This window comes from Colius striatus, chromosome Z (assembly GCF_028858725.1).
Source record: "Colius striatus isolate bColStr4 chromosome Z, bColStr4.1.hap1, whole genome shotgun sequence".
Lineage (NCBI taxonomy): Eukaryota > Metazoa > Chordata > Aves > Coliiformes > Coliidae > Colius > Colius striatus.
In genome coordinates, this window is record NC_084790.1 from 82,198,225 (window position 1) to 82,225,177 (window position 26,953).

Consider the following 26,953-nt stretch of genomic DNA (forward strand, 5'->3'; position numbering starts at 1 on the left):
TTCAAGAAGTTCTTAGAGGACAGGGCAAATGTTGTTGGATATGCTGTCAACAAAGTGGAAGAAATACCTAAACTGATTGAAATCAAAACAGTAGAAGGTTCTGAACAAAATAATCTTCACTCTGGATGCACTCACACTGTTGAGAAGAAATAATGAACTGTGAGAATAAATTACTTTAGTTTCCAAAATGGTTTGATGTCACGGGCAGACAGATGCTTGGGTGGAGTGTAACACATATTTTTGATTCAGAAAAGTTTTCTAGGGAATGTCACTCACCCAGTTTCTACCCTGACTTATGGAGGTTGGAACTCATTTATCTGATCCAAAAATAAGACTTTGGATTCACCAAGGAAAGATCACTTTGCAGACACTTTGGTATTACCCCACTTTTTAGACTTTTCCTTCTCATTTGCTAACACTCAATGTTAAACCAAAGAGATCAATAACAAGAGACCTTTGACTTGTCTGGCCATTATTATTTTACTTTCTCTTTATCCCATCCTATCCCAAAAGTGACTGAAAATTCATATGTGCAATGTAGTTTATGGTGCGTGGCTCACCTCTGTTGATCTACAGGCTGGAAGAAGGTATGTATCTGATAATTTACACTAGCAGGGCACAATCCTGGACTGCAAAAATCGATAGAAGGAAGTTGATTTCTATGCAATGTAAAAGCTCTAGGTAAGTGTTATTTGAGTAGCACAGAAAATAGGTTGCTTTCCAACCACAGAAAGTGCCCAATATATCAACTCCTGAGTCCCTACCCAGTTGGTAGCACTATTATCCTGGCCAGGTTTTTGTTTCCACTGACACTGCTCCAACAAGCCTCACAGTACACCAGTGTCATTTGCACTGCTGCTCTGCAGGACCAGTGCTTTCTTCTGATTGCAGCAGTCTGAAATGGCTAAGAAACTTGAGATAAGGAAACATTTTGAAGGCTGCTGTGAAGTGCAAGGGAACACTAGTGTTTTTCCCTATATTTGGGTAAAAGGGAAAAATTCAAATCAAGTGCTTCCGACTCCTGCAAGATTGTTTATGACTCAGATCAACAAGGCAGATTTTCTGTCATCTTTAGTCAACTCTCTAACTCCTCTGTAGACCTTGAGAGTATTCAGAAGCTGGCTTATCACGTAATGGAGAGATCTGTAGTATCCTTGTACTCTCCTACCAACTTTTAATGTCATGTACCGTGTGCCACAAAAACTATTGTTTTTCCTTGTCCCCAGTCCACTATCATATCAACCTTCCATCCAGGAAATACATTCTCCCTCTATTAAAAAAAGGATTATGATTCCAGAAAAATAAACAAGCAAAATAACCAAACTCAAATACTTCACTAGACTTGAGCAGTTCTTATGGGATAAATGCAGTCACTCATTCCTAAGGTGAAGTCAGTCTTGATCAGCTGAAGGTAACATATCCCTCAGACAGTGATATTAACAGTAAAATAAGCAGTGGGAGAAGGAAAGACGTGTGAATGTCACTAACACTGGTAGGATAACTTGCAGATATAGCCTTTATTCCTGGATTCTTCCTGAGACTTCTCTCCATGGTCACCTCAGGAACTGAGGCATTTACCTCCTTGACTTTTACTACTTCAGTTGTGGTAATTCAACCAGTTAGGCTTTCCCTAGACACAATGAAGGGACAAGAAGATCTAGAGGATACTCTGCTCTGTCCAAAAATAGATAAATAGATACAGAATCTCAGTTTATGGAGATCTCTTCACTCTGTTGATTACAGTGGAAACTTTGGTGATTGCTTACTTTTAGGTGGATGAAATTAAGACCTAAGCTATTTCTCTCTTCCTCTTCCAGTTTACCAGTTACACAGAAGGTGTGGATAGCACAGAGGAGAAATGAGAAAATAAACAGTAAAAATGAAGATAGGTATGTAGGCAAAGGCCTGTTGATGAGGAAAAAACCTACTGTCCAGCTCCAAAGCTGGTCTATGGAGCGAGATACAACACAAGCATTGTAATTCACACTTGTTCTTTAGGGTGAATGTGCTGCTTTCTCTCTTGTTTAAGCGTTACAGCCTCAAAAGGAGCTAATAAATTTCTGTCTGACAAGCCTGACAGAGCAATAAGTAAAAACAGGAAAGCATCTATTACATATTACCCTGAATTTATCAGCTTTCCCTTCAAAAGGGGAAATAACACAAGGCAAATTGTGGGAAGTTTTTTATCTACTAGAAAAATATGCCCTGTGCCCCAGTCAAAAAACAAGCTGTGTTGAAGTAACCACATTATTTAAAGATACTAGTCAAACAGGAAGAGGAAAACCAAACAAACATGACTTGAAAATTTCCCACAAGTGAGCTCTGACAGCCGGAGCATGGTGATGGACGTGCTGCCAGAGGCTGGCATGTAAGAAAACCATGGGCTTTTCCTGGGCCAGAGAGCTGAGAAGGGGAAAGAAAGGGACTCTCTTCTCTTTTGAATATTTGTCTCTGGCTAAATGTTTCTAGTGTTTGCTTTATTATTGTTTTTAAAGCCAAAAAAACATATCAGCAACTGAGATTTCACCACAGCCTCCAATGCAAGGTCATTTCTAAACATCAAGGTGTGTCAGAGATACCACTAGTTAGTTATTAATGAAAGACCTCACAGGCAGGATTTCTTGATATGGATATGCACGTTTAAGCCACACACCTTTGAGGTACTTCAGTTCATCTGTAACTTTAAGCAGATGAGGATTTAAAGCTCATGTAGGACAAATGTTTTGATGGCTGTGAGTCTGACAGTTGATGAAATGGGTTATGTGGAAAACCTGTTGGCTGGAACCATTGAGCCATAACACATGAAATCTGCCCTCTGAAAAATTTAGTGATGTAAAAGGTGGCTGTGCAGCTAATCTGTTCTTGGGATGGCCCCACCTTTCACTCCACAGTCTGTTTTCAGGGTGACTACAGGGCTCATATTTGAAGCCACGTTCCTTATTGCAATGCTTAGGGTTGTTATCTTTTTCTCTTTTCACAACTCAGTCCTCAGAATAGAAACATTTATAAGCATAAAGCTGATAAGAGCTAGCACCGGATTTTTGTTTGCTTTTTCTGACACGAAGATACCACTTTGCAAATCCCAAAGATTTGCAAACCATTCCTGATGACTCATCTTTATCCAAAAGAATATGTTAAAAGTGTTTTCTATAGCAGCACAGTTACCAGTTCACTTGCTACATGTTTTCCTATATGAACAAGTAATTCAAAGGATGTATTCTAGTATGTCTTATTTAAAGGGAATTGAAATAATAGCTTCTGAAATTTACTGGCTTTCAGGTTGGAAAGGGTTATTATAATCGTCAAGATTAACCCATGGCATAAACTTACCTAACTACTTAGCATTAACCAGAGGTTCCTGGTTTAGATAAGCCACGTTCTTCCCACCTGTGAAAAGGCTTGTAAAATATGTATATATGTATAAAATAACCAGTCTTGAATTTAAAGAGTAAAATGATAGGGCATCAATTAATTGTTGACAAACTACACTGTTGCAATAATTTGGACTAAACTCAATACCAAACTGAACATCAGATTTCAGCCCAAATTCTATTTTGTATTCCCATTTTACTTTCTATTTGGGATTGTTGTCATTTCAGTATCCAGTTTACCGTGCCTTTCTTTGTCTGCTAGACTATCATAACATTTATGGATTACTAAAAAAAGCTTTTCCATATTGCTGCAAGGAACACAGTATCTCACAGTGCACATCCCAGATCAGTAATACAATAAATCTAAACCAAAGATACAAACAGGTATTTCGCCCAATAACCAAGGTCTATATATTAATATCACAGCATATAATATGAGTACTAGATTATATTTTGAAAAAGACATTGGAAATCTGAGCTTATTTTAGAACTGATTTTGTCAACAAATTATTTTATGTCAGTTCATTTCTAGGAAGCCTTCCTGTCCCTTGCTTCTAAAGAGAAGTAAAGGCATGCAACATAGAATAAAAGATCATCAACCTCCTGACATAAATTACTTTGCTGACAATTCTCTTAGTGTATGTTTTCATTTGTTGGGCCGCTCTGACAAGATGTATTGTCATGTAGAACCAAATTAATACACAGAGAGGCTTTGTCATTAAAGAAATACAAGCTGATTTCTTTTATTATGACTGGCAAGAGAGCGGCATTTGCAGTACAAACAGCTACAGCTTTCTTTGAGCTAACATTCCTGTGGTACATGACTAACTTGTAGTAACCTGGATCCTGAAACTAGGGCAATGCGTTTATTTAAATCCTCAGGGAAGAAATTGCTTCAAATCCAGGTGCTTAATGGTAGAACCATGTGTAATCTGAAATACACAACATACATTCTTCCTGCTATTAAAGTAGCACATTAAAAGGAAAGGAATGAGGAAAGAAAGTGGTAAGAAACCTCAAGAATTTTTGTCTTGCTAACAATTCAAATATTGTGGATGGTGTTGCAAATGACCAGAATTTTTCCCTTGAATGCAAGATGACACTAAATCGTTTCTTGGAGGACAAGTGAAGCTCAGATCTTGATGTTAAGAAACCAGAATAAAACAAATCATCTAGTTCAGTCCCTCCATTCTGACCCTGGCTCTGGAAGAGATGTAAACACATGCTTCACTCTCTCTGTGTGCACTAAGTGCCCTTGTTGCATATTTTCCTGCCAGCTGTTGCAGAGAAAATCACAGGTAGAAAGTCAGAAACCACATATTAACACACTCAGAGCAGAGCTAGCCTCCCTGCAATCAGATAAGAGGAGAGTAGGTACATTAATAGCTAAATACTGCAAGGCAACAAGGTGCACCAGATAGATCCAAGTAAAAAAGTGCTGGAATTCTGATTAATCCCAGTGTTGTGAGACTTGCCACATTTTTCATCAGCATTGGGAAAGCGCATAAGCATTTGTACAGTTGTTAATGTTGTTGGAATGCCAGTCTCAGTAATTCAGCTGGGATGAGCTGCTTTATCTAGTGAGATATCTTAGATTCGGAAACTTTGGAGAAAAACAGCTGAGACACATTTGATAACAAGCAGTTGGTTTAAATAATTCCTCTTTAGATTCTTAAGAGATGAAGCTGTGTCCAGACTGAACAAACCTCTAGTTTCTTTTCACTAGTTTCATTGCTTCCTTCTCATTCTGACAGAGGAAAAACAAGACAAAAATATTTTTTTTCATGGTATTTTGGCACTTGTGTTTCCTGTTGTGGCCAGAACCCAGAAGTTAAGAAACTGGTGACTGAAACAATTGAAGTAGCACTGGAAAATTCAAACAGGAAGCAAGATGTAATTTTTTTAAACAGTGAGGGCAATTAATCACTGGAACAGCTTTGCCAGTGGATGTGGTGGATTTACCATCATGCAAGTCTTTAAATCTAGTCTGGTTTTGTTTTTTTTCTAAAGTATGATTGCTCTAATTTAAAGTGTTGGTTTTAGCACAGGAAACAGTAGGTAAAATACTCTGGTTTAACTAGATTGATACAATGATCCTCTCTGATCTTAATGCTGTGAAAATCTTTACAAGATGCATTTTGGACATACTCTTTTGCACACTGGAGTGAACACATAAGAAGTGGAGGAGAGAGGTGGATAAGCCACAGATTTGAAGTATCTTCATGGGTAGAGAACTCCACTGAGACAAAGACCATCCTTTCTTCTGATCAGGTACAGGTAGGGGCTAATAAGAGTCCAGCTGCTAAATGAACATCCTCAGTCAGGTTGAATTAACTGTTTTAAGGGCATTTTTGTCCAAGTGCTCAGACTGGTACTCTCACTTCAGGAGACAGTCATGCTGAATAAAAACAGACTTTGCTTTCAGGTCCATAGTTGGGTGTCTGGTGGATTACATGTCCTTAAGGACAGTCCTCTCCTATGGCTAGTTTAGGCAATTTCTTGCTGATGGCCACAACAGCTTTCCTAAACATACCTTTCATTAGCACCTGACAGCAAGACCCTGAGCTTACAAGTCATGTCTGGGTGTCCCACAGAGCATAGAGCCTTGGATTACTGTCATAATTTAAATAATCACTAGAAGTGTCCTTTTGCAGGTGTTTAAACATCAGTTCCTTCAATAGCACTTAGACGTTTAGACACCTTTAATGCTGTGAGAGTTAAAAGCCATAAAAGAAATGCATCTTCTGGCCTACAAAATATTGACTTTTTACTTGTGAGAATCTGATCTCTCTGGATGGGGAGAAATCTGTTTAAGCTAAATATCTGCAAATGCATTTAGGGTTGGCATGGACTGAAAAACTACAGTTAGTTCCTTGTGAATCAAAGACACATTTAGACAGAAAGTCTCCCCAAGTCTTGAAGAGAATTCCAGTAAAGAAATGTACACCTACATAAAAGCACATAGACACATAGAGTAATAGAGCAAGGAAAGACTTTCAGTAAAAAGAGAAAAGCCTGTTTCTACTCACAGAAAAAAAATTAAAAATAGAAAAAAAAGGGAAAAGTTTTGTGCTCCTTCATGGAAACATCTGGGTGAAAGAGAACAGGAGGTGTCAACAGAAGTCAAAATAACAACTCATATCACATGTTTTTGATGTGAATGTTATTGACACATTTATCATACTTACCATTCTGGAGGAGCAGGGTTAGATGTATGCCAGGTTAAAAAAAAAAAGCAGTGAGAGACTTTTCTTTTTAGAAACAGGCAGCCTCACTTAAAGAATCTAAATTGCATTTCTGAGCATAGTAAATTAGCTGTAAATGCAATTTTATGGTTATTCTAGGGAGAAAATATGGGTGGAGCAGGCTGTAAGAAGACAGAAAATAGGCAAATTGAGAAATAAAAACACTGACTAGTTGTAACAGGAGCTGAAGAGCTCTAAAGTAAAAGTTTCCTCTCATCTTGTTAATCTTGGATAAAAGGCACAACATTTATTTTCCACCAAGACTTTCTTTGTGGAGGAACAGTCATTTTCTACCAGCTTTGAAGATCAAATTTTTTTTTAAACACTCAGACCAAAAATATGAGCCAAATGCTTGCAGAAGTGCAAACTTCTAAAATTATTTGCACATAAATCTATATAGAACCTGTCTCTGCGGTATCTAAATAGCTGCCTAAACCCAGAAATGGCAGTATATCAGTGACTCGTAAGGAAAGAGGTGTGTTCAGATTTATTATGGCGATTAGTGGACAGTATTGTAACCAAACGTTGTTCATCTGTCTACAATCTAGGTTTAAAAATCCATGGTAATCTTCATAGCTTTACAGCTGGCTTGAGTGGGAAACATAGGATTTATCTTTAACATAAAATAAATCAAAAAACATAAGAACTAAAGCCACCAACCTTTTATCTTGGCTTTGGACCATGCCAATGAACTCTGCAAGGCAATCCTGTAAAACAGATATCTCTAAGCAGCAATATGGATGTAAACCAGCAATTGTTAGTCTCTGGGCAAGAAATTGGTCCTTGACTTCTTTTGTTTGACAGTATAGACTCAAGTATGAACAGCTCTCAGTGTCTTTGCTTTTTCCATGCTTTCTGTTTAGAACTGATTTTTTCATTACTAAGGAGAAAAATGAGTTCTTATGAGACATCTCCAAACAAGTCAAAGGTTAACATGACAAAAAGGCTTAGTAAGAGCACTCCCTAAAAGGAAACACAATGGAGGGAGGCTGAGGACTGAGTGAGGGAGTATAATGGCTAATGTCAGAGAGAGGAGAGATGGATACATAAAAGGAGATAGCAGAAAAATTCAAACGTCTGACTCCGGAAACTATTTAGCAATGAGTTTTTCTTGGGAATGTAACAAGGCCAGCATTTCATGTGGCATGTCTATATATTTTCCAATTGGGTACTCTTCTACAAAGAGTGAGATTTATTATAATTTCACTTCATTGAACTTCATTTACATCACTACTACAGTATCCAGCAAAGAGCTCTACTTTCTCCTGATCAAAGAACTGGCTTAACTGTTGTTTCTTTCAAACTATTCTGTGAAAAACACTTCCTCTTTTCTCTGCATTCTACTTCTATTCCTTCTACTAAAATTGGAAAAAAAAGGATAAATTCAAAAACTGAATGGGTTTTGGTTTTGCTTTTGACATTTATTTTATTTATTTTATTGCATTTTTTATTTAATTAAAAGAAGTAGAGTTTCAACAAAATTCATGACAATGAGTTCTACTTTGAAAAAAACCCCCACATTTAGGATGTGGGACCTTTTTGTCAGATTCTTTTCTCCCTCCTCAAGTACCTACACTGTAACTGTTCACATCCAAGCCAGCTGCCCTATACGTATAGTCCATGCAGACAATGGTGCCTGCAAAATCCTTCATGTGACAAGATCTTCATATATATTTCATGAAGCAAATAATGACTATACTGGGAATTCTTCTTTGAAATATCAGTGCAATCCAGAAGGGATAAGCCCATAGGTATATATCTAAAGGTATCTTAGTTATCTGAAGCTAAGTCAACTGAGTCCAACCTCTTCTTGACTTACACTACTTTCATGAATCAAGGATCAATGAGAAAGATGTGAGTCCTATAATTTAACTCAAACTCTGGAGATGCTTATCTCTTCTTATTGCATGCATAGAGATACTATGACATCTATTCTCTAGCCTTTGGATCCATCCTTTAACGAGGTGAATGGTACACTTCTTCCAGAAAGTATTTCTGGAGAAAGATCTGCAGTTGGCTTGCACAGAGTGGGGTTAAGAGTCTTACTCTGACTACAATCTCTCTTTGATTCACTTTATTTTAAATGTATTGACCTGCTTCTACAGAGGGATTTGACTAGATGATCTCTACAGGTCCCTTCCAACCCTACTATTCTATGATTCTAGGATTCTATTAAACAGAGTAATTCTAGTTGTCAGCAGAGAGAAATATGTAGTTCTGAAACATAACTCCGGTTCCAGATGGGTTTGTGCATGTTGCAAGCATTTGGGGGCCCAAGGAAAGGTGTACAGCAGGAAAAGAAGTGCCAGAAGTGCTTGAAATTTTCCTGTGGAGCTCAAGTCCTGGTGTACCATATGCAGAATAGGGGTGTGTAGTGTGTCATTGGAGGAAAACACCCCATCAAAACTTGTTTTTAACAGTAGCCAGAACAGGAAACAAAACTCACAGACAACTTCATCCTACTTCATAACAGATAAGAAAAAAACAAGAGAGCACTATTCCAGTTTCTGGTTTTCAGTATGATGGTGGTTCGCTGTATCTGGGATGTAATCCAGAGAAAACAGAGGAAAAAATTGTTCTATTATGCTTACAAAAGTGTCTTGAAAATATTAATCATTAAATAAATAGTAGCAAGCACTGGAATTTATACTAGAGAAGGCAAAGCAGTCCCACTCGTAGCTATTTAGTTCCCCAGCTGAGCATTTGTATTATGGAAAATGTAGCAAATGTGTGTATGTCTTCATGTGTGGTTACGTGTGTATGTGTGTGTGTAAATAATATAACTTCTAAATCAATAAAATAATATATTAAAATGTATATCGCACACACAATCATATATGTTATTATCATATGATTAATGTATAATGCTACTGTATATTATTAATACTATAGTAATATATCTACTATAGTAATATATCTGATTATATATTTAAAATGTTTTTATCAATAGCTGCCTATTTTGATGTCAAAGTTGGACTGCAGAATGAAACTAGATCAGTACTTCCAAAAGCAATTCAAAATACTGAAAACAGAAGATTCATTCTCTTCATGATACATGGTATCCTTATGCTTAAGGTAAAGTAAGCAAAAAGACAAGAAGTCTCTTGACTTTTCCTTGCAAATGAGGTCAAAGTTTTATTTTCCAGTGATAGAAATACAGAATCAACAACAAATTCTAAATTATCATGAAATGGCAGAACTGGAGTCTGGAGATATCTACTCCATCTCACAATGTGATGTAGATCTGTGCCCCTTCATTTGTCAGCTCAGTCTCTGTATTGTCTATGGCCATCCTATCTGAGCTCAGGGTGGCACCTATTCTCTATATCTCAAGCTTTGTTATCTCCCAACAGAGCAGAGCAGACAACAAGCATTAACAGACATGAAAATTATAGGGCATTGCTCTGGTTATAAAGGTGTTAGCTACTGGGTCAGTCCAAGAGGGAAAGATACTCTCAAACCGGAAATTTCTCTGTGTGATGAGTGCTTCTGCATTTGAACACCCAGAAATTCCCAAATCCCTTAAGCATGCAATAATGTGAGTGGTGAGTTACACAAAACCATTTAGTTCCCTTCTCCTCTATAAGAGTAAAACCTGCTAAGGAATAATTTTTGGGATTATCAGAAAGGGGATCTCCCACCATGAATATATCTACCTGAGACAATCTTCTAGCCTTTCAAAAAATTGAAGTAGGTATCTACCACTATTGTGATCTTTAGCTTTCCAATTATAAACCTAAATATAGCCCTACCATTACTCAGTGGGGAGATGCTCTCAGGGCATTTCTCTGAAGAATAGTTCCCATAGAGCATCTTTTTGCCTTTTCCAGTCAACATTTGTATTTATTCATTGAACTCTTCTTCAGGTACTCCTAGGTAAGATTCTTTCTTCAAATGGGTTGAGATGAGATCCGTCTAATTTAGCTTTAGCCATCTAAGAGTGAGATATCTATGCCAAGTTAACTAAGGCTTCCAGCTGGCTTCCTGAGATATTGAAACCATTTTGAGTAGGACTACACACTATTGTGCACATGACCTTCCTGGTTTTAGGTTAACAAAGAAAAATACTTAATTCTAGGGACTAAAGGTAAACACAAGTTCTTTTCTAGGGCTGAAAAATAAAAGTCACTCCCTTGGTAAAAACATTAACAAACCTTTGTTCTTACAGATGAGGGACAATTTTATCTATAAAAAAACAAGAACAAAAACCCAAACAATTGAGATACATAGTTAGAGACCAAAATCTGTTTTTTCATTGTTACTTCATGTTCCAGTAAAATTGCTTCTTTCTAATGAGACATTAAGCCTTGCAGGGGTTAATGTCTCTTCTCACCACCTTCCTTTACAGCTTCAAACTTAGGAACATGTGCACACTTATGCATGCAACAAACAAAGCCACCGCTTGCATTATAATCTCCTCAGGGACAGCCAACTGGGAAAGACAAATTTAGCATTGTACTTCTGGCTTTTTTACACAGTGTAAAGCCATTAAACGCGACATCATGTAGACAATGAACATTACAACAAAATACTGATGCTGTTTATTAGCTGCCTGACTTTTTTTGAGAGGAAGCACATGTCACATTTGTTTCAGACAACCGCATCGGGGTCCCACAGCTCTGATTAAATATGTATCCTTTGTTCAGCTGCATCAGAGTCAGTTTTGGCCTACATACGTATTTCGTTAATATTTTAAATAGGAAAAACAACAAAGAGAGGAGAAATTAACAGTTGCTGAACTTCTCCAATTACCGCTAATCACATTTACACCCTGGGGTTTGCAGAATTAGAAATCAATTGGTGGCTTCCCCTTTCTACAGCAGGCAGTAAATGTGACAATTTAGAAAAAAGACTGGAAGACATCTCAATTCAGCCTGGATACCCTTGTAAATATCCCCCAGTGAATTTATTGCTTTGGTGTTTCATGTGACACAAAGATTATATGGCATCACTTACTAAAATGATAACGCATTTTATGTGATTGATACTGAAAAAACATAGTATCGTTCTTTTTATATATATTTTTCCTTCCATTGAAACTGAAGCATTCAAACAGAACTCTGTACTGAAATCTTGGTGAAACATTTGATGGTAAACCACTTTTTCCTTTCGAGGTTATGAAAAATGAGTTCTAAGAACTGCTCCAAATACAATGCCCTCTGATTTGTTTTGTGAAGGAAAGAGGGCTTTTCCTGGCATCTGATGATGATTTAGCCACACCATATTGGTAAGAGAGTTACTGTCAGTGTCACTTAGTCTGTTCTTTAATTGAGGAGTTTCTTAAGTGTTCAGATAAACTCAAATTAGCCGTGTGCATGTTTTGAACATCATAAATGATGAACCAGCAGAGTCAAGCAGACCAAAGCTGATTATGATTCCTTAATCTGGGAAAAGCCTTAGTGGGGGGCTGTCAAAGCACATTTTGCAAAGAGTGCATGTAAATGCACATGCATTTATAAAACACATGGCTGCAGAACTAAGCTCATATCCACTCTTTCTAATTGAAGATGGAAAGAAAGGAGATCATCCTAGTAGAAATCAGTATTTGGGGAAAGGAAATAACCCTATGGATGTTCTTACATGTTCCTTGAACATGTAAGAAGGAGGCAGAAGAATAAATTAATGTGTCTGGCAAAAGGCTGATTGATATGGAGAAAAACTATTCTCTAGATGAGCTTTTAATTTTTCAAAACAAAGTCCTATTTTTTCAAAGAGAATGTGCAGTCTAAAAGGTTTTTGCAGGGTTTAGCTTGCATGTGTTTTTACTCTTTAGTGAAACCAAGGAGCAGGGTGAAGTGAAAAACAATGGTGATGTGAGGAGAAAGGATGAGTCAATCAAAATTTTCTAAACCTGAAAGTCAGTTCATGTTCATGTTAGCTTTAAACAAAAAAAATAAAACCCAGGTAGCTTCTTTGTTCATTTCAACCATTTCATCTATTGCTCCAAAATAAAACTTCATTGTAGAGTTTGTCTTACACTGTTCTGTGAATATATCCATTGATAAAACTCAAGAGGTTTGCTGAACAAGTTATCTCACAAAGTGTTCAGACAGTTTTAGTACTATTTATCAAATAAGTTGCTCAATGAGAGATAGTGATATCTCCAATAAAGTAATACATATGACAGTTTAAGCAACCCTTTTAACAAGAATGTTCTTATTTTGAAGGCCAAGATTTTATGTGATCACTGGAAAAAAAATACAGATGACCTCAGAGAATTTGAGGGTCAACTTCGGAAAAGCAAAAATTTCAGCATGAGACATATTTCTTTGGATGAGGCAATGCTTTTTTCCTGCTTCTTAATGGAAAATATTAGGATTTTTGCTCTTAAGACCAAAATGAGGTGGCTGAAAACTATCCTCTGACTTTTTCTAGTAATTGAATAAACTGTCATTGAGTATACTGAGAGGGAGTAATATTTATGACTATACGTTGGATGCCATGATAACATCTTAATAACATGCGTAGTTACAGAGATATTTTTTAATCATATGCAAAGAATAAATACATTTCAGAGAAACTGCTAAACAGTTTAAAGTTATTGATGTTATTGAAAGTTCAAAGGTTTATTCAAATCTGATATACAAGACAGATTGTGGTTTGATCCTTACAATGTCTTCTCCATATGTTTCTTTTTATAAGTTTTCCATTGAGTCTCTTTTATACTGCCTGTGAGTCAGGCATGTCATGTAAAATTCAGGTGTGAACTATTTTAACAATACTAAAATTAAAACAACTAGAGTAGTTGTTTCTTATATAACAAAATGGGTAGGAAATATGAATGTTTTGTAGACTATGTCAGTATGTCAACATGTATTAGCTATGTCCACGACCTTTGTTCTCAAAAGTGGTGTCACGTTCTACCCTTTAACAATTGGATCTAGATCTGTAAACATTTTACCTACGTTTGATGATTTCCCTAACCATTTTGAATCTTCCAGCAAATCTAACCTCTGCATGATGATTTCTTAACATTTTATTTTCTAAGAACTATCTTACACTGTCAACTGAATTTTCACACCTGATAATGGCGAAGATAAGAGAGAATTTTCTTTCTTTTTAATTAAACTACCTGTTCAAATCCACCTCATATCTTTACTGTATTTATTTCAACAACCCAGGTGAAACTGAGGTGGTTGGTACTTGTAGCAGTTTGTTATCTTGTGTCCTGGCCTTAAATTGAGAAGATGTCACCATAGTCACCACTGGCCAGTTGGTTTCCTGTCTGACTCAACAGTACAGGACAGGCTATGTACTTGGAAGGGTGAGTAACTGAAAAGACCATACAGTTTGCCATTTTTGCAAATTTAAAAAACAGTTCTGAATCACTTATATGATGTATGTAATTTGTGATAATCATCAAGAACCTTGTTCTTACTGTTTTGTAGAGCTGCTAAACCCAGTGATTTGCAAAACAAATAAATAGATTACATGAGGACATGTAATAAAAAAACTTCTGTTTCTACCCCAGTAGCTAAATGAAGTATTGCTTATGGGCTAGGATTCATCTCATATAACTTTGGGTTCAGTATCTGGTTGTCAAATTCACCCAAGCTTCATCCATCACCATAGTGGAAAACACAACCAAAGTCTCACAGGCATCCACAGAGATGCAGTAAACTGCACTGTTAATGTATCTTTTTTAGATGTCAGACAATTGGGTGAAATCAATGTCATGTATTTATAGTGGGGTTTTTTCTTGTTTTGTCTCTTATGAGGCTTTATAAGTATTGTCTCTTGAAGTGTATCCTGCATGATGTCTGAAAGGACCAAGACATTTGGCTATTCTTACCTAGGAACAGGAGCACTGGAATCGTTGGCCAACTGTCAAGACCAATCCTTTGAACTATGAGTTTGATCCTGGAAACTGGCAGAAATCTGAATGAATTCACAAGGCCTGTGGGAGGAATACTCTTTTACCAAGCTTGGGCTGATGTCATAGAGGATCATAGACATGATGACTGTGTGTTGTTAATAAACCTACTATTCTCATAGGAGCAATATTAGTGAGTATTATGAGTCAATGTTTTCTACTAGTAGCTTTTTTATTTGTATTTGGAATTACAGGAATGTAATGGACAAAACTTTTAAACTTCAGCTTAGAAAAAAGAAAACTAAGGGGAAGTTTTAGCCCAAACTGAACTTTTCATTTTAGTGCCATTTATAGCAATGCAAGGTGGCATGTTCTTCACAATGACTGTGTCTCTAGTACTGCATTTTCAGTTTATAATATTATGTCCCTGACCAGAGCTGACACTTTGGAAGGATTCTCCTGTTTTTGTGGGGGTTTTTTGTAGGAGATTCCAGAATGGCCAATAAATAAAATTAACCATTCTCTTGGGATATTAAACTGGCAGACTTTACAGGCAGTAACTTCACACACAATCAGAGCTAGGTCACTGCATGGAGTACTACCAATCTTTCTTTTCTCTTAAAATCTTTTGAGCCAAGTTTCCATTACTGTGATATATATCCCTCTCCTTCCCTTTGCTGCTTTTTCTGGTACTACTTACCTTGATGAAGTGCCTGGAGACACAGAGGGTGTATGCACACTAAGTGAAATACATATATATCCACACCAGTGTCGGCCTTAACAAATACATCCTTGGGGGTAAAGAAACTCCATGAACTTGTGCCAGAATTATCTAATTTAGTGCTTACAGATATATTTTAACAATTCCCATTTAAATGTGGCCAGCTTCTTTGTTTTTCTGTCTTGCATGAGTTAGATGGCACATTAAAACCTACAATCTGTATCCTAAACATGTCATAACCCAAGAAGATAGGCCACTTCATAGAATCATAGAATGGTAGTGTTAGAGGGGACCTTTAAAGATCATCTAGTCCAATCCCCCTGCAAAAGCAGATCCATCTAGATCAGGTCACACATAAATGCACTCAGATAGGTCTTGAAGACCTCCAAGGAAGGAGACTCCACAACCTCCCTGGGCAGCCTGGGCCAGGGCTCCATTCCCTTCACAGCAAAATAGTTTTTTCTTACATTTAAATAGAACTTTTTGTGTTCCAGCTACATCCCATTACCCCTTGTCCTGTTGCTAGATACAATAGAAAAAGGTGATGTCCCAGCCTCCTGACACTCATCATTTAGATATTTGTAAGTATGAATGAGATCGCCTCACAGTCTCTCCTTATCTAAACTAAACAGCCCCATTTGCAGGATAATTCAGTACCTTGCCCTCTTCCTTCTCATCTAGTCAACCACTTTTCCTATAGTAAACTGGAAACAAATTTCTTGCTTGGCTAATTAGCTCTAAACTGCCTTCTACCATCACATCTTCAAGCTCACTCTTAAATAGTATGTGCATGTTAGTGAGATAATAAATACAGATTTCAGATTCCATGCATTTCCCAAGAGGAAGAACTGAGGCAGAGGAATGTTAAGGTTAGAATTTGCTTTATCTAGCTTTAAAAACCTCAGAGTTAGATCCCTGAGCTAGTAATTTCAGACTATCTCTATGTTCATAAGGCAACTACAGAAGGCAATTATTCGACTTACATTATAGTGAGATTGTCTTCTTGTACTTTCATTATTACAAAAATCTATTATTATAAGAGTGTAAATATCATGTGTAGATAAAAATGTCATCAAAGTAAGTGTGTAAATGGTAGTTTATATTGCTTGACAGTATTTCAAAGTAGAAACTTCCCCATCCAAAGTTTTTCTGTTAAATTTTACTCATCAGCATTATTTGGATGTAAAACCACTAGGACAAATCCAAGTTATAAAATAGATGGGATATTCCTAGATATAATTATTACGAGCTATTACAAAGGAATAGAAATATGAGTAGGTGTCTCATAGAAGATGTGGAGAACATCCAGTGCTTGCACTATAAATGACAATAACACAGAAAGTACTGTAGAATTCACTTGTACTAGAAAATCAAGCACATTCACAACCCCACTCCATCAAGGACGAAGGATGTCATGAAGAGCCTAAATCCTTATTTTGAGGTCTTTTACCCCCCAAACTAAGAAGACCACGAGCTGTCTTTTAAGAATTACCACATAATATTTAATTCTCATTTGTTCAGATGGAGTGTTTGGGACAGTTATTTGCCAATGACCAATATAATATTAGGTAAAACCTAGAAATGTGTCAGTATAGATTTTACTTGATTGATCCTGAATTAACAGTAATGTTTTAAAGAGACAACAAAGTTAAAATGCAAGCAGAATTTTGGAAATATTTGCCTTATCTACGTAATTACTCTGATATCTTTTTCCTATCAATTTAAATTCTTATATTACATCTCCAACAGGGCATTACTGTTAGTAAAATACATCTTGGAGATGAAGAACTAAATAAAGATATAATACAACCTTAAAATGCAGCCTGGAATTGAAATCATACCTGTTTCAATGCAAAATATATTTCAAATCATAGCATTTCCTTTTCATCCACAGGCTTCCTTTAAATTCATTATCAGAATCGGAAATTAGTCATTCTTTAAGACACAGCATACCATATTATGTTGGCTGCTGGTCTAATAATGCATGAAACAAAAGGAAGTAAAGGAACGAAAACATGAGGACTGCAGAATGAGTTACTAGAGAGTGAGTAAAGTATAATGGACCAAAATGCTAAAAATACAGTTTAAAAATAAAAATAAAATGAAAAAATGAGAAAGTAAATGACTCCATGAGAATGAAAAGATTAAGAATTTCTGTCAAAGAAATAAGTGATAAAATATTACTAGAAGTAGCTACAAACATCTTTAAGGTCAGTTTATTTGTTGGAAGAAAAGATTAGTATGTAGGCAAGTAAATAATGTCACTAAGAGAAAAGAGTAAAAAGAGAAAGAGGGGAAAAAAGATATGGAGAAGACAAAGACTTTAACACGATGATAGAATTAACTGTAAATAAGAGGTCAATATTCATTTGGAGTTTGAAGTTGCTGAATTCAGAGATTCACAATCTCCTTTTTCTACCTAAAAATGTCAATCGGCAAAAATATTTTCTGAAACAATATACTAGCAGAAAATTCCATGAGGTGCTTTCTAAAGGAAATCTCAACAAAACATTATCCAATGACATATGTTTTGCATCTTAATCAATTTGATCTCAGTACCAGGGAATGTCATGGAACAGATTATCCTGAGAGCTGTCCTGAAGCACATACAACACAACCCAAGGATTCCAGACCAGTCAACATGAAGGTTATGAAGGTTAAAGGAGGAGTTTTGTTTAGTTCATGAGGACTGGTCTAAGGATCAGTTGAGCAATCTGGATGTACATAAATCCATGAGTCTCAATGGGACACATCCACAGGTGCTGAGGGAACTGATGGAAGTCATTGCTAAACCACTCTCCATTATCTCCAGTAAGTCATGGAGAACAGGAGAGGTGCCTGAGGACTGGAGGAAAGTAAACATCAGATGGGTTGTTGAATCTCCTTCTCTGGGGTCATTAAAAACCCACCTGGATGAGTTCCTGTGATCTACTCTAGGTGGTCCTTCTCTGGCAGGGGAGTTGGACTGGATGATCTTTTGAGATCTCTTCCAGCCCTTGAGATTCTGAGACTCTATGAAGAGCAGGTTCTGCTTGACCAACCCGATCTCTTTCTATAACAACATGATCCACTGAGTAGATAAGGGAAAGTCTGTGGATGTGTTCTTCCTGGACTTCAGTAAGGCCTTCGACACAGTCTCCCACTGCATTCTCCTGGAGAAACTGGCTGCCCATGGCTTGGATGGACCTACTCTGGGATGGGTGGAAGACAGTATCAGAAACAGTGTGACCTAAAGAGCCAAGGAGGTGATTGTCCCCCTGTACTTGGCCCTAGTAGGGCCACAAATCGAATGCTGTGTCCAGTTCTGGGTCTCTCACTACAACAAGGACATGAAAGTGCTGGAGAGTGTCCAGAGATGGGCAACAAAACTGCTGAAAGGCCTAGAGAACAAGTCTTATGAGGAGTGGCTGAGGGAGCTAGGGATGTTTAGCCTAGAGAAGAGGAAGCTGAGAGGAGACATGATCACTCTCTTCAACTTTGTGAAAGAGAATTGTAGGAAGATGGGGCTCAATCTCTTGTCTCCAGTAACAAATGATTGGACATGAGGAAATGGGTTCAAGTTGCACCAGGGGAGGTTTAAACTGGACATTAGGAAGAACTTTGTTACCAAGAGGGTTGTTAAGCATTGGAATGGGCTGCCTAGCAAGATAGTGGAGTCACCATCCCTGGAAATATTCAAAAGATACATGGATGAATTGCTGTGAGTTATTATTTAGTTTAGTGATCGACTTGATGGTGTTAGGTTAGTGGTTGAGCTTGATGATTTTAAAGATCTTTTCCAACCATAACAATTCTATGGTTGTTCTATGATTTCCTTCCATTAACTACAGAGAGCTTTGAATTACATCCTGGATGGAATACTTTGAAATATAAAAAAAAACTATTTCACTGTTCAGGTGAGGGAGCACTGGCACAGGCTACCCAGAGGGATTGTGGAGTCTTCTTTGGAGGTCTTCAAGACCCACCTGGACATGATCTTTTCTGACTTGATTTAGGTGAACCTGCTTCTGCAGGGGGTTTGGACTAGATGATCTCTAGAGGTCCCTTCCAATCCCTACGATTTTATGATTCTATGATACTACGACTCTCATTGCAAGTAACTCCTGAACAAAGAAATGAGATACAATTCATAAGATTACTTGTTACAAATTATTCATTCAAACCTACTTATAATAACACACTCTTAAATCAACACTAGTTATGTTTAATTTGAGACCTGAATTTAGAATGCTTCTAAGTTTCTTCTTTCTTAGAAACTGGAGGTGAAAATGAAAATTAACTGTTGTAGAATCTCTTTTTTTTTTTTCCTCTGCTCAGTTCTCTGTTGGATAAAATGTTCTCTGGTTGCTTGGAACACTTAAAAAGAAAACCAGGGAGATGTGAAATCATTTGCTGAGTGTGAACAATAGAGGCAAACCATGTGTGAGATTTGCAGGAGCTGAAACCATAGAATCATAGAATGGTAGGAGTTGGAAGGGACCTTTAGAGATCCCCCCTGTAGTACATACAGATGCAGTAAGAACTCAGAGCTTCAAAGGAGGTTACATAGGAGGAAAGTATCAGTACCTAACACACCAGAGACAGAGGAAATAAAAGACGAAAAGGATTGCTAAACTTTACCATGAAAAAACAGAAATGTATCAGTAATAAAAATTACAGTCTTAAAAGTAATTGAAAAAAAAAGGCAACCTTTCTTCACGTTGATGCAAATTTATTCTAACTTTGTTCTGGACTGTGGAGAGTAGAGACTTCTAAGCTAGGTCCTTGGTGTGTTCATTCATTTCAGCAATGTATTTCCACACATGAGCATTTTGCAAAGGGACAGGGGGTATTCACTGGTGGCTTTCTTGAAATGGCATTCAGGCAACTGTAAAAGTTTGATTTAAAATGAATATTTGAGCTTCCTCCTCCCACGGCTCCTTTCTGCTTCCTTGTCCAACGCTTGTGCCAGAAAAACCAACTGCACCATCCCCTTCAGAAGCAGGTGCAACAACCCGACAATAATCCAATAAAAATCCTATTAGCTGTGTCTCCATAACACTCCTGGTATCCATGGGACCCACAATATCTTTAATGCAGACAATAAATCCAGACCATTTCCTCCTTCAATTGCTCCCAATATGGCTTCACTTCTAGCACTGTTCAACTAACCTTTTGTTTCCACATTTTCTCATGAATGCTGAATCACTCTCTAATCCTTACAATGAAACAAATGGAGTCCTGACTAAGTGAAATACATCAGTCAGGTTTAGTTACCCAAGTGCAATTGCATCCAGGTGCATTGCTATGGGTTACAACCACCAGAGACTCAGCACTGACTGTAAAAAATGACAGCTCCGTGCCTGCAAAGTTTGAGGAAGGCATTGTGGTAATTGCAATCTGACCAAAACATCCCAGATTAAGCCCAAAGTGCCCAGAGTAGAGAGTTAGGTTAAAATATTTTGTATCAGTAGGAGGCATACAAAAAATTGAAACAAAAAATGGTGTGAAACTGATGCCAGGAGAACAGCTTAACCAAAACCACAAATAAAAACAAAGCATGGATAAATGCATGAAGGAGGTGAACAGATCATACCTTGCTTTCTTGGCCTCTTTAGAAGCTATGATTTCTCATGGAGGTTCAATGATTTACTGCTTTGTTGATCCTGGTAGCTGAATCCAACCCATGAGTTAACTACTTGTGAGGGTGTGAGACAATGGAACATTGTTAAATGAAAGGGAAATTTGTTCTTTGAACCTACCCCTGACAGTAGGCTACCTGCCGTCTGTTCATGTCACTGTGGCCATTCTGAAGCTGCTACTCACCTCCTCTGTTGTGAAGAGCTCCAGTGAGCAGCGCCTACAAGAAGTTCAATACACCTCCAGCTTCTTTGGTTACTAAGTCTGCAGGTTGTCTTCATGGCATCTGTATGGCCAGAGGAATGCAGTACTTACAGACCATTTCAGAGGCTGCTCTTTCAGAGTAGTAAACTATTATCCTTCATCCCTGTGGATACTGGAGACACAGTGCCTAGTAATAGATTTGCTGGAATGGAAAGTCAGCTTGCAACTCACATTATTTGCAGTCCTCCTTTGGTCCTCTCAGAGTTTAAAGGTCAAAGTGAAGGTTTGGGGGAGAATGAATTCGATCTCTGTGCTTACACGAACACTTGTTCCATAGAAAAGGCAAGTTTTAATGTGTAGTTAAAAGAACCAACAAGTTATTGTGAGTGATGTAGCTAAAGCAATACACATAGACAGGTTGTTTAAAATTCCACACACTTTGGTGTGATTTAGACTACCTCTTTAATTACTTTTTATGGTTGACTGCTTAGAAATGAATATTTTTATAGACCTATTTCTGTGCAGGTTTTGTCATATGATCCAGTTTTGAGGTGAGCTAAATAACTTTTGTGTTCTTATTCCAGTACAGGCTCAGCAGGAGCAAATCAGTGCAAGACCAATCACTTGTGAATGAAGACAGGGTGGAGGAGTTCTTCCTGGGCCAGATGTGTGTCCCCCTAGGAACCTACTGGTTGTAATAAGCTATAATGCTTGTTGTATATGGTCAATGAAGTTGTCTCTATGACTACAAGCACACAAGCAGTGAATATTTGTCCAGAAAATTTGCCTCATGGAATCATCATAGAATCATAGAATCATTTCAGCTGGAAAAGACTTTTGAGATCATCGAGTCCAGTCTTTGTCCCAGCCCGATCAACCACTAGATCATTTCCCTAAGTGCAACATCCACCCTTCTCTGAAACCCCTCCAAGGATGGTGACTCCAGCACCTCCCTGGGCAGCCCATTCCAATTCCTGACAACCCTTTCAGGAAAGAAATCTCTCCTCATATCCAGCCTCAACCTCCCCTGGTACAACCTGAGGCCGTTTCCTCTTGTTTTATTGTTTGTTACTAGGGAGAACAGACCTATTCCCCATTTTAACACAAACATGAGCAAAGAAAGTATAAATTGCAGGCCAGTGCAGAAAAACAAGTTTTCCCAAGCTCAGAAAGAAGACATGACTATTTGATTCTGCCAAGTCTGTGTGAAAAATGGAGCAACTCTCTGGTTTAGCAAATTGAATTGTTTAAAAAATAAAAGAAGGCGAGGACTCACAAGTTAAAACTTACAAGTCATTTGCACAGGAGGTCAGAATTAGCGCCACATGGAAAACAGGGTCTGTTTCTCTGCTAAGTTCAAAATAACAATCATCAAAGTATTAACAGTAGCCTTTTAATATAGTACTTAAAACAAAAGAAACTAACAGACTAGGTGCTGGCTAAGCATCTAAGGGAACAGTTTCAATTTAAAGATCTTTCCAAGCAGGGGCAGACAGTCAGAGGGACTAAAGAGAAGACACATGACAGTAGTGACACTCTTTTAAGAGGTGTACAATGCCCACATTGCTGAACTGCTAGAAGACATCCTCCATGGATCAGAAGACCAGATCAGATATTCTGAATATGAGTTGGAGAATGTGTCTCTTTCCCTATACTCCACAGTAGTAGTAATCTTCTGTTTCTCTGCAGTGCTGAGTTCAGATCTGGGGAAGCAACATGAGGGACATAAAGTGGTAGGAGTGAGCCCAGAAAAGGAGCTGAAGCACCTCTGTTATGAAGAAATGCTGAGAGAGTTGGGGTTGTTCAGCCTGGAGAAGAGAAGGCTCCATGGAGACCTTATAGCAGCCTTCCAGTCACTAAAGAGACTGACAAGAAAGTTGGACGGGGCTTTTTACAAGGGTCTGTAGTGACTGGACAAGGGAAAACAGCTTTAAACTGAAGGATGACGTATTTAGGTTAGTCATAAGAAAGAAATATTTCATAGTAAGGGTGGTGAGACATTGAAATAGATTTCATGGAGAAGTCATGGATACCCTATCTCCTGGAGGTGTTCAGGGTCAAGCTGGATGAGACTTTGAGCAACCTGGTCTAGTAGAAAGTGTCCCTATCCATGGCAAGTGGGCTGGATCTAAATGATTTTGCATGCCTCTCAAGATTCATCCCAATCCAAACCATTTTGTGATTCTATGACTCTTACTATGATCCTGTGATTCTTGGTCACAAAGGCCACAGTTCTCATATTGCCAGCAACTAACTCTGTAGATGACTAAGAGTGTAAGGGACCTACTCTTCTCTCGTTAGAAGGTACTCCTCAACTCCTTATCTGTAATTTTAGTCGTTTCCAGCCAAAATTTATATGTGGCCAGCTCATACACATTTCCTGTGTAACTATTGTCTTTTCAGTTCTCTTTCTTTGCTCCTTAGAGACTGCAGTTGTTTCCCTGACACCTTTTTTTTACATTAAGCTGAGGAATACATGAGATTTCTTCTCTGCTTGTTCAATAGTTCCTCTTTCTGAGAACTCTTCCTGTTTTTTACTAGTCCCAAAGCCCTTCTCTGCATCACTTTTGGACTTGAATCACCTCCTTTGGTTAAAGATAACCAGAAGTACACAGTACTCCAGGCCATGATACGCTGACATCTTGAATTTACAATAATCCATAGCTTTTCTGGGATTCATCTCAGCTTATAAAAGAGTGGTCTCAAGGATCCTCTAGCTACAGCATGGGCTCCACATTTTGGAGAAGTGAGAAGAAAGTGAAAGGATTTATATTGAAGACAGGCTGATGGGATGTCAATAGTGGTTCCTCTTTTTTTACAACTTTTACAAACAATGACATATTATTAGCTAAAACCAGAAGAGAATTGAGGAGACGAGGTAAATCCTCTTCCTGGCAGTCTGATGAGTAGTCTAATTGGGTCTCTTTATACTGAAAGAGGAAAGGATTCAGCGTTTCTTCCTTCTTTGCATGTGTATATATCTACATGAGCATGTGTTTCTGATCTCTTATTGGAGACATTGACAAAATGTTGTTTTGACTCACTTTTATTTCATGTTCATAGATGGCTTCTCTCAGTCCCATCTTTTCTCTCCCAGACACACTATGTATTTCTTAAAATCCTCTGACAGGTATTCTTCAATGCTGCTTTTTTCATGATTATGCACTCCTTTAGGCTTCATATAATCTTAAAATTGACCACTTTGTGAGCTAAAGGTGTATTTTGTCACTAAATCCATCTCTCATACCATTCACATCCACGGAACATTTTTGGGCTCTCTAACAATAAAGTTTTTGTGCTCTTCTGCTCTGCTTGTGCTGAAATGCAGTCTCCTATAGTTGATCCTGTCTATACTTCAATGACAAAGATAAAAAGCAACTAAATTAATAAATACAATAAAAAGATACAAGGGATCAAAGATTTTTAACTGCTGCATAGAGTATGACATTATTTAATCAGAGTAGGCCAGTAGAACAGTTGTACAACCATTCTCATTAAGTCTTGACTTCTCAGGGAATGTCAGGCTCCCCAAAATCTCTAGTAAGCATCTGTGGCTACTCAAAAAATTACCAACAAAATATTTTGAGATTGTGGTCCACTGAAAGAGGGTGGACACATTTTTTTTTCTCAAAACATCTCCAGAGAAGTGGTGTACCTTCCAAACTAGATTAATTATTTAAGGTCTCACTTTAAATTAGAATTTAAAAACAAAGACGTTGATGGGTTTTCTTCTCTGACTGAGGACATAAAGACATATAGAAGTAATGAAAATAGCTTATGAGAGAAATATTATTTTCCCTTTTATTTGCTCAAGCTGTTCCTTCTGAGCCTCTTCCTCAGTTAAATACATTTTGGTAATTTTTACCACTGTATTGCATTCATTCCTTTGTAACCATCGAGTAACTAGATCTTACCACATCCACACTGCTACATGCTACTTGTTCTTATGCCTTGCTATGTATACACAGCCAGATCTGGGATATCCACATATTTTCTTCTTCCCATTTGGAGTAAAGGTCTAGATCTGGCAGTCAGAGCATAATTTAACTGCAACTTGTTTCTCAATGACTATCTTTAATAATTAATATCTGATCTCCACAATATGTTCTGGCACTGAGTTAACAGTTTAACCACGCATTTTATTACAAAGTAATTCATCATCAGATTGGCTTTAAACCTACTGCCTGACATCTTCATTCAGTGCCCTCTGATGGTTATTTTTTAACTGTGAAAACACTAATTGTCCTTTAATAATAATAATCCTTTAATAATCCTTTATATACTTTCTCCAGTAAACCTTTATGATTTTATGGACATTAGTCCCAATGCAGTATCCACTGTAGTTGTCTTATTGTGAAGCTGTTAAGACCACAGCATAGCATCTCCTGAAATAGAAGTCAGTCTGCACTTCTGTACCTTTCATACTATTCTCCCATATGCTTTCTGAGATTAATTTCAAGGATAGAAAATCCATGGACCTATACAATAAGTAGTATTTTTATTGATTTTTCTTTTCTAGTCATTTCTAGCATTCTATTAACATTTTTGGCCACTTTTGAACAGGAAGAAATATTGTCAGTGATGTTCAACACCAACTTCAAGATTTTTTTCACAAGTAGTAGTCCATCTTTGTACTTTTACTGTGCACACTTTCTTCACTTCCATATTCATATCCTTGGAATTTGTCAGCAAATAGAGTGGTTCAGCTTGGCACATGACAGTTTCTGATTGTGGAGAGGAGACCTAGCCAAAATACTTCTCTGGAAATGTTTCCACAGCTGAGCACAGCATTCCTCCTTGTCCTAACTTACATGTTACATAATTAGACAAAATGTAAACCCTATGGCATTTTGCAAATATCAATGCATTCAAGTTGTTGTTGATCTTGTTAGCTTTTTTCCCAAGGCCGTTAAAATGTTGTGGTGAGGAGGAAATGTCCAACAGAATTCTCCTTTTCATCCCATTGTTGAAACAGCACCAAACAACTGTCTCTCTTTGGACAAACACCAAAACCTATACTGATTCTTTTGATTTAGTTTTTAGAACGGTTGTTCATTAGGAACAATTTTCACAGTCTCTTTGAAACCTGCTGTGAGCTTCAGCAGAAGTCTTAGAAGATCAGTTCAGATTTTCTATGGGAGATTTGATTTGCACTTAGCACTACAACTAAATTACAGAATCTCTTGGTCATCTACGCACTTATTTCATTAAAACAGAAGATACCTTAAGGATTAGAGTGCATAACCAGCTGGCTAGATGAGGGGAGAGCAGCAGACGTCACCTACTGTGACCTCAGCAAGGCTTTTAACACTATCTCCCATAACATCCACATCAGAAAGCTCAGGCAGTGTGGCTTGGATGAGTGAACAGTGAGGTGGATGGAGAGCTGGCTGAATGACAGAGCCCAGAGGGTGGTGATCAATGGCACAGAATTGAGTTGGAGGCCTGTGGCCAGTGGAGTTCCTCAGGGATGGGTTCTGCGGACAGTCTTGTTCATCAGTGATCTGGATGAGGGGACAGAGTGTACCCTCAGCAAGTTCTCTGATGGCACCAAACTGGGAGGACTGGCTGACTCCCCAGAGGCTGTGCTGCCATTCAGTGGGATCTCAACCAGCTTGAGAGTTGGGCAGAGAAGAACCTCATGAGGTTCAACAAGGACAAGTACAGAGTCCTGCACCTGGGAAGGAACAACCCCACGCACAGGACAGGCTGGGGGTGGAACAGCTGAAGAGAAGATCTGCAGAGAGAGACCTGGGAGTCCTGGTTGATAATAAGCTAAACATGAGCCAGCAAATTGCCCTCGTGGCCAAGAAGCCAATGGCATCCTGGGATGCATCAAGAAGAGTATGGGCAGCAGGTCGAGGTTCTGTTCCCCCTATACTCTGCCCTGGGGAAGTCTCATCTGTAGTCCTGTATCCAGCTCTGGGCTCTTCATCTCAAGAGGGACACGGAACTGCTGGAGAGAATTCAGCACAGGGCC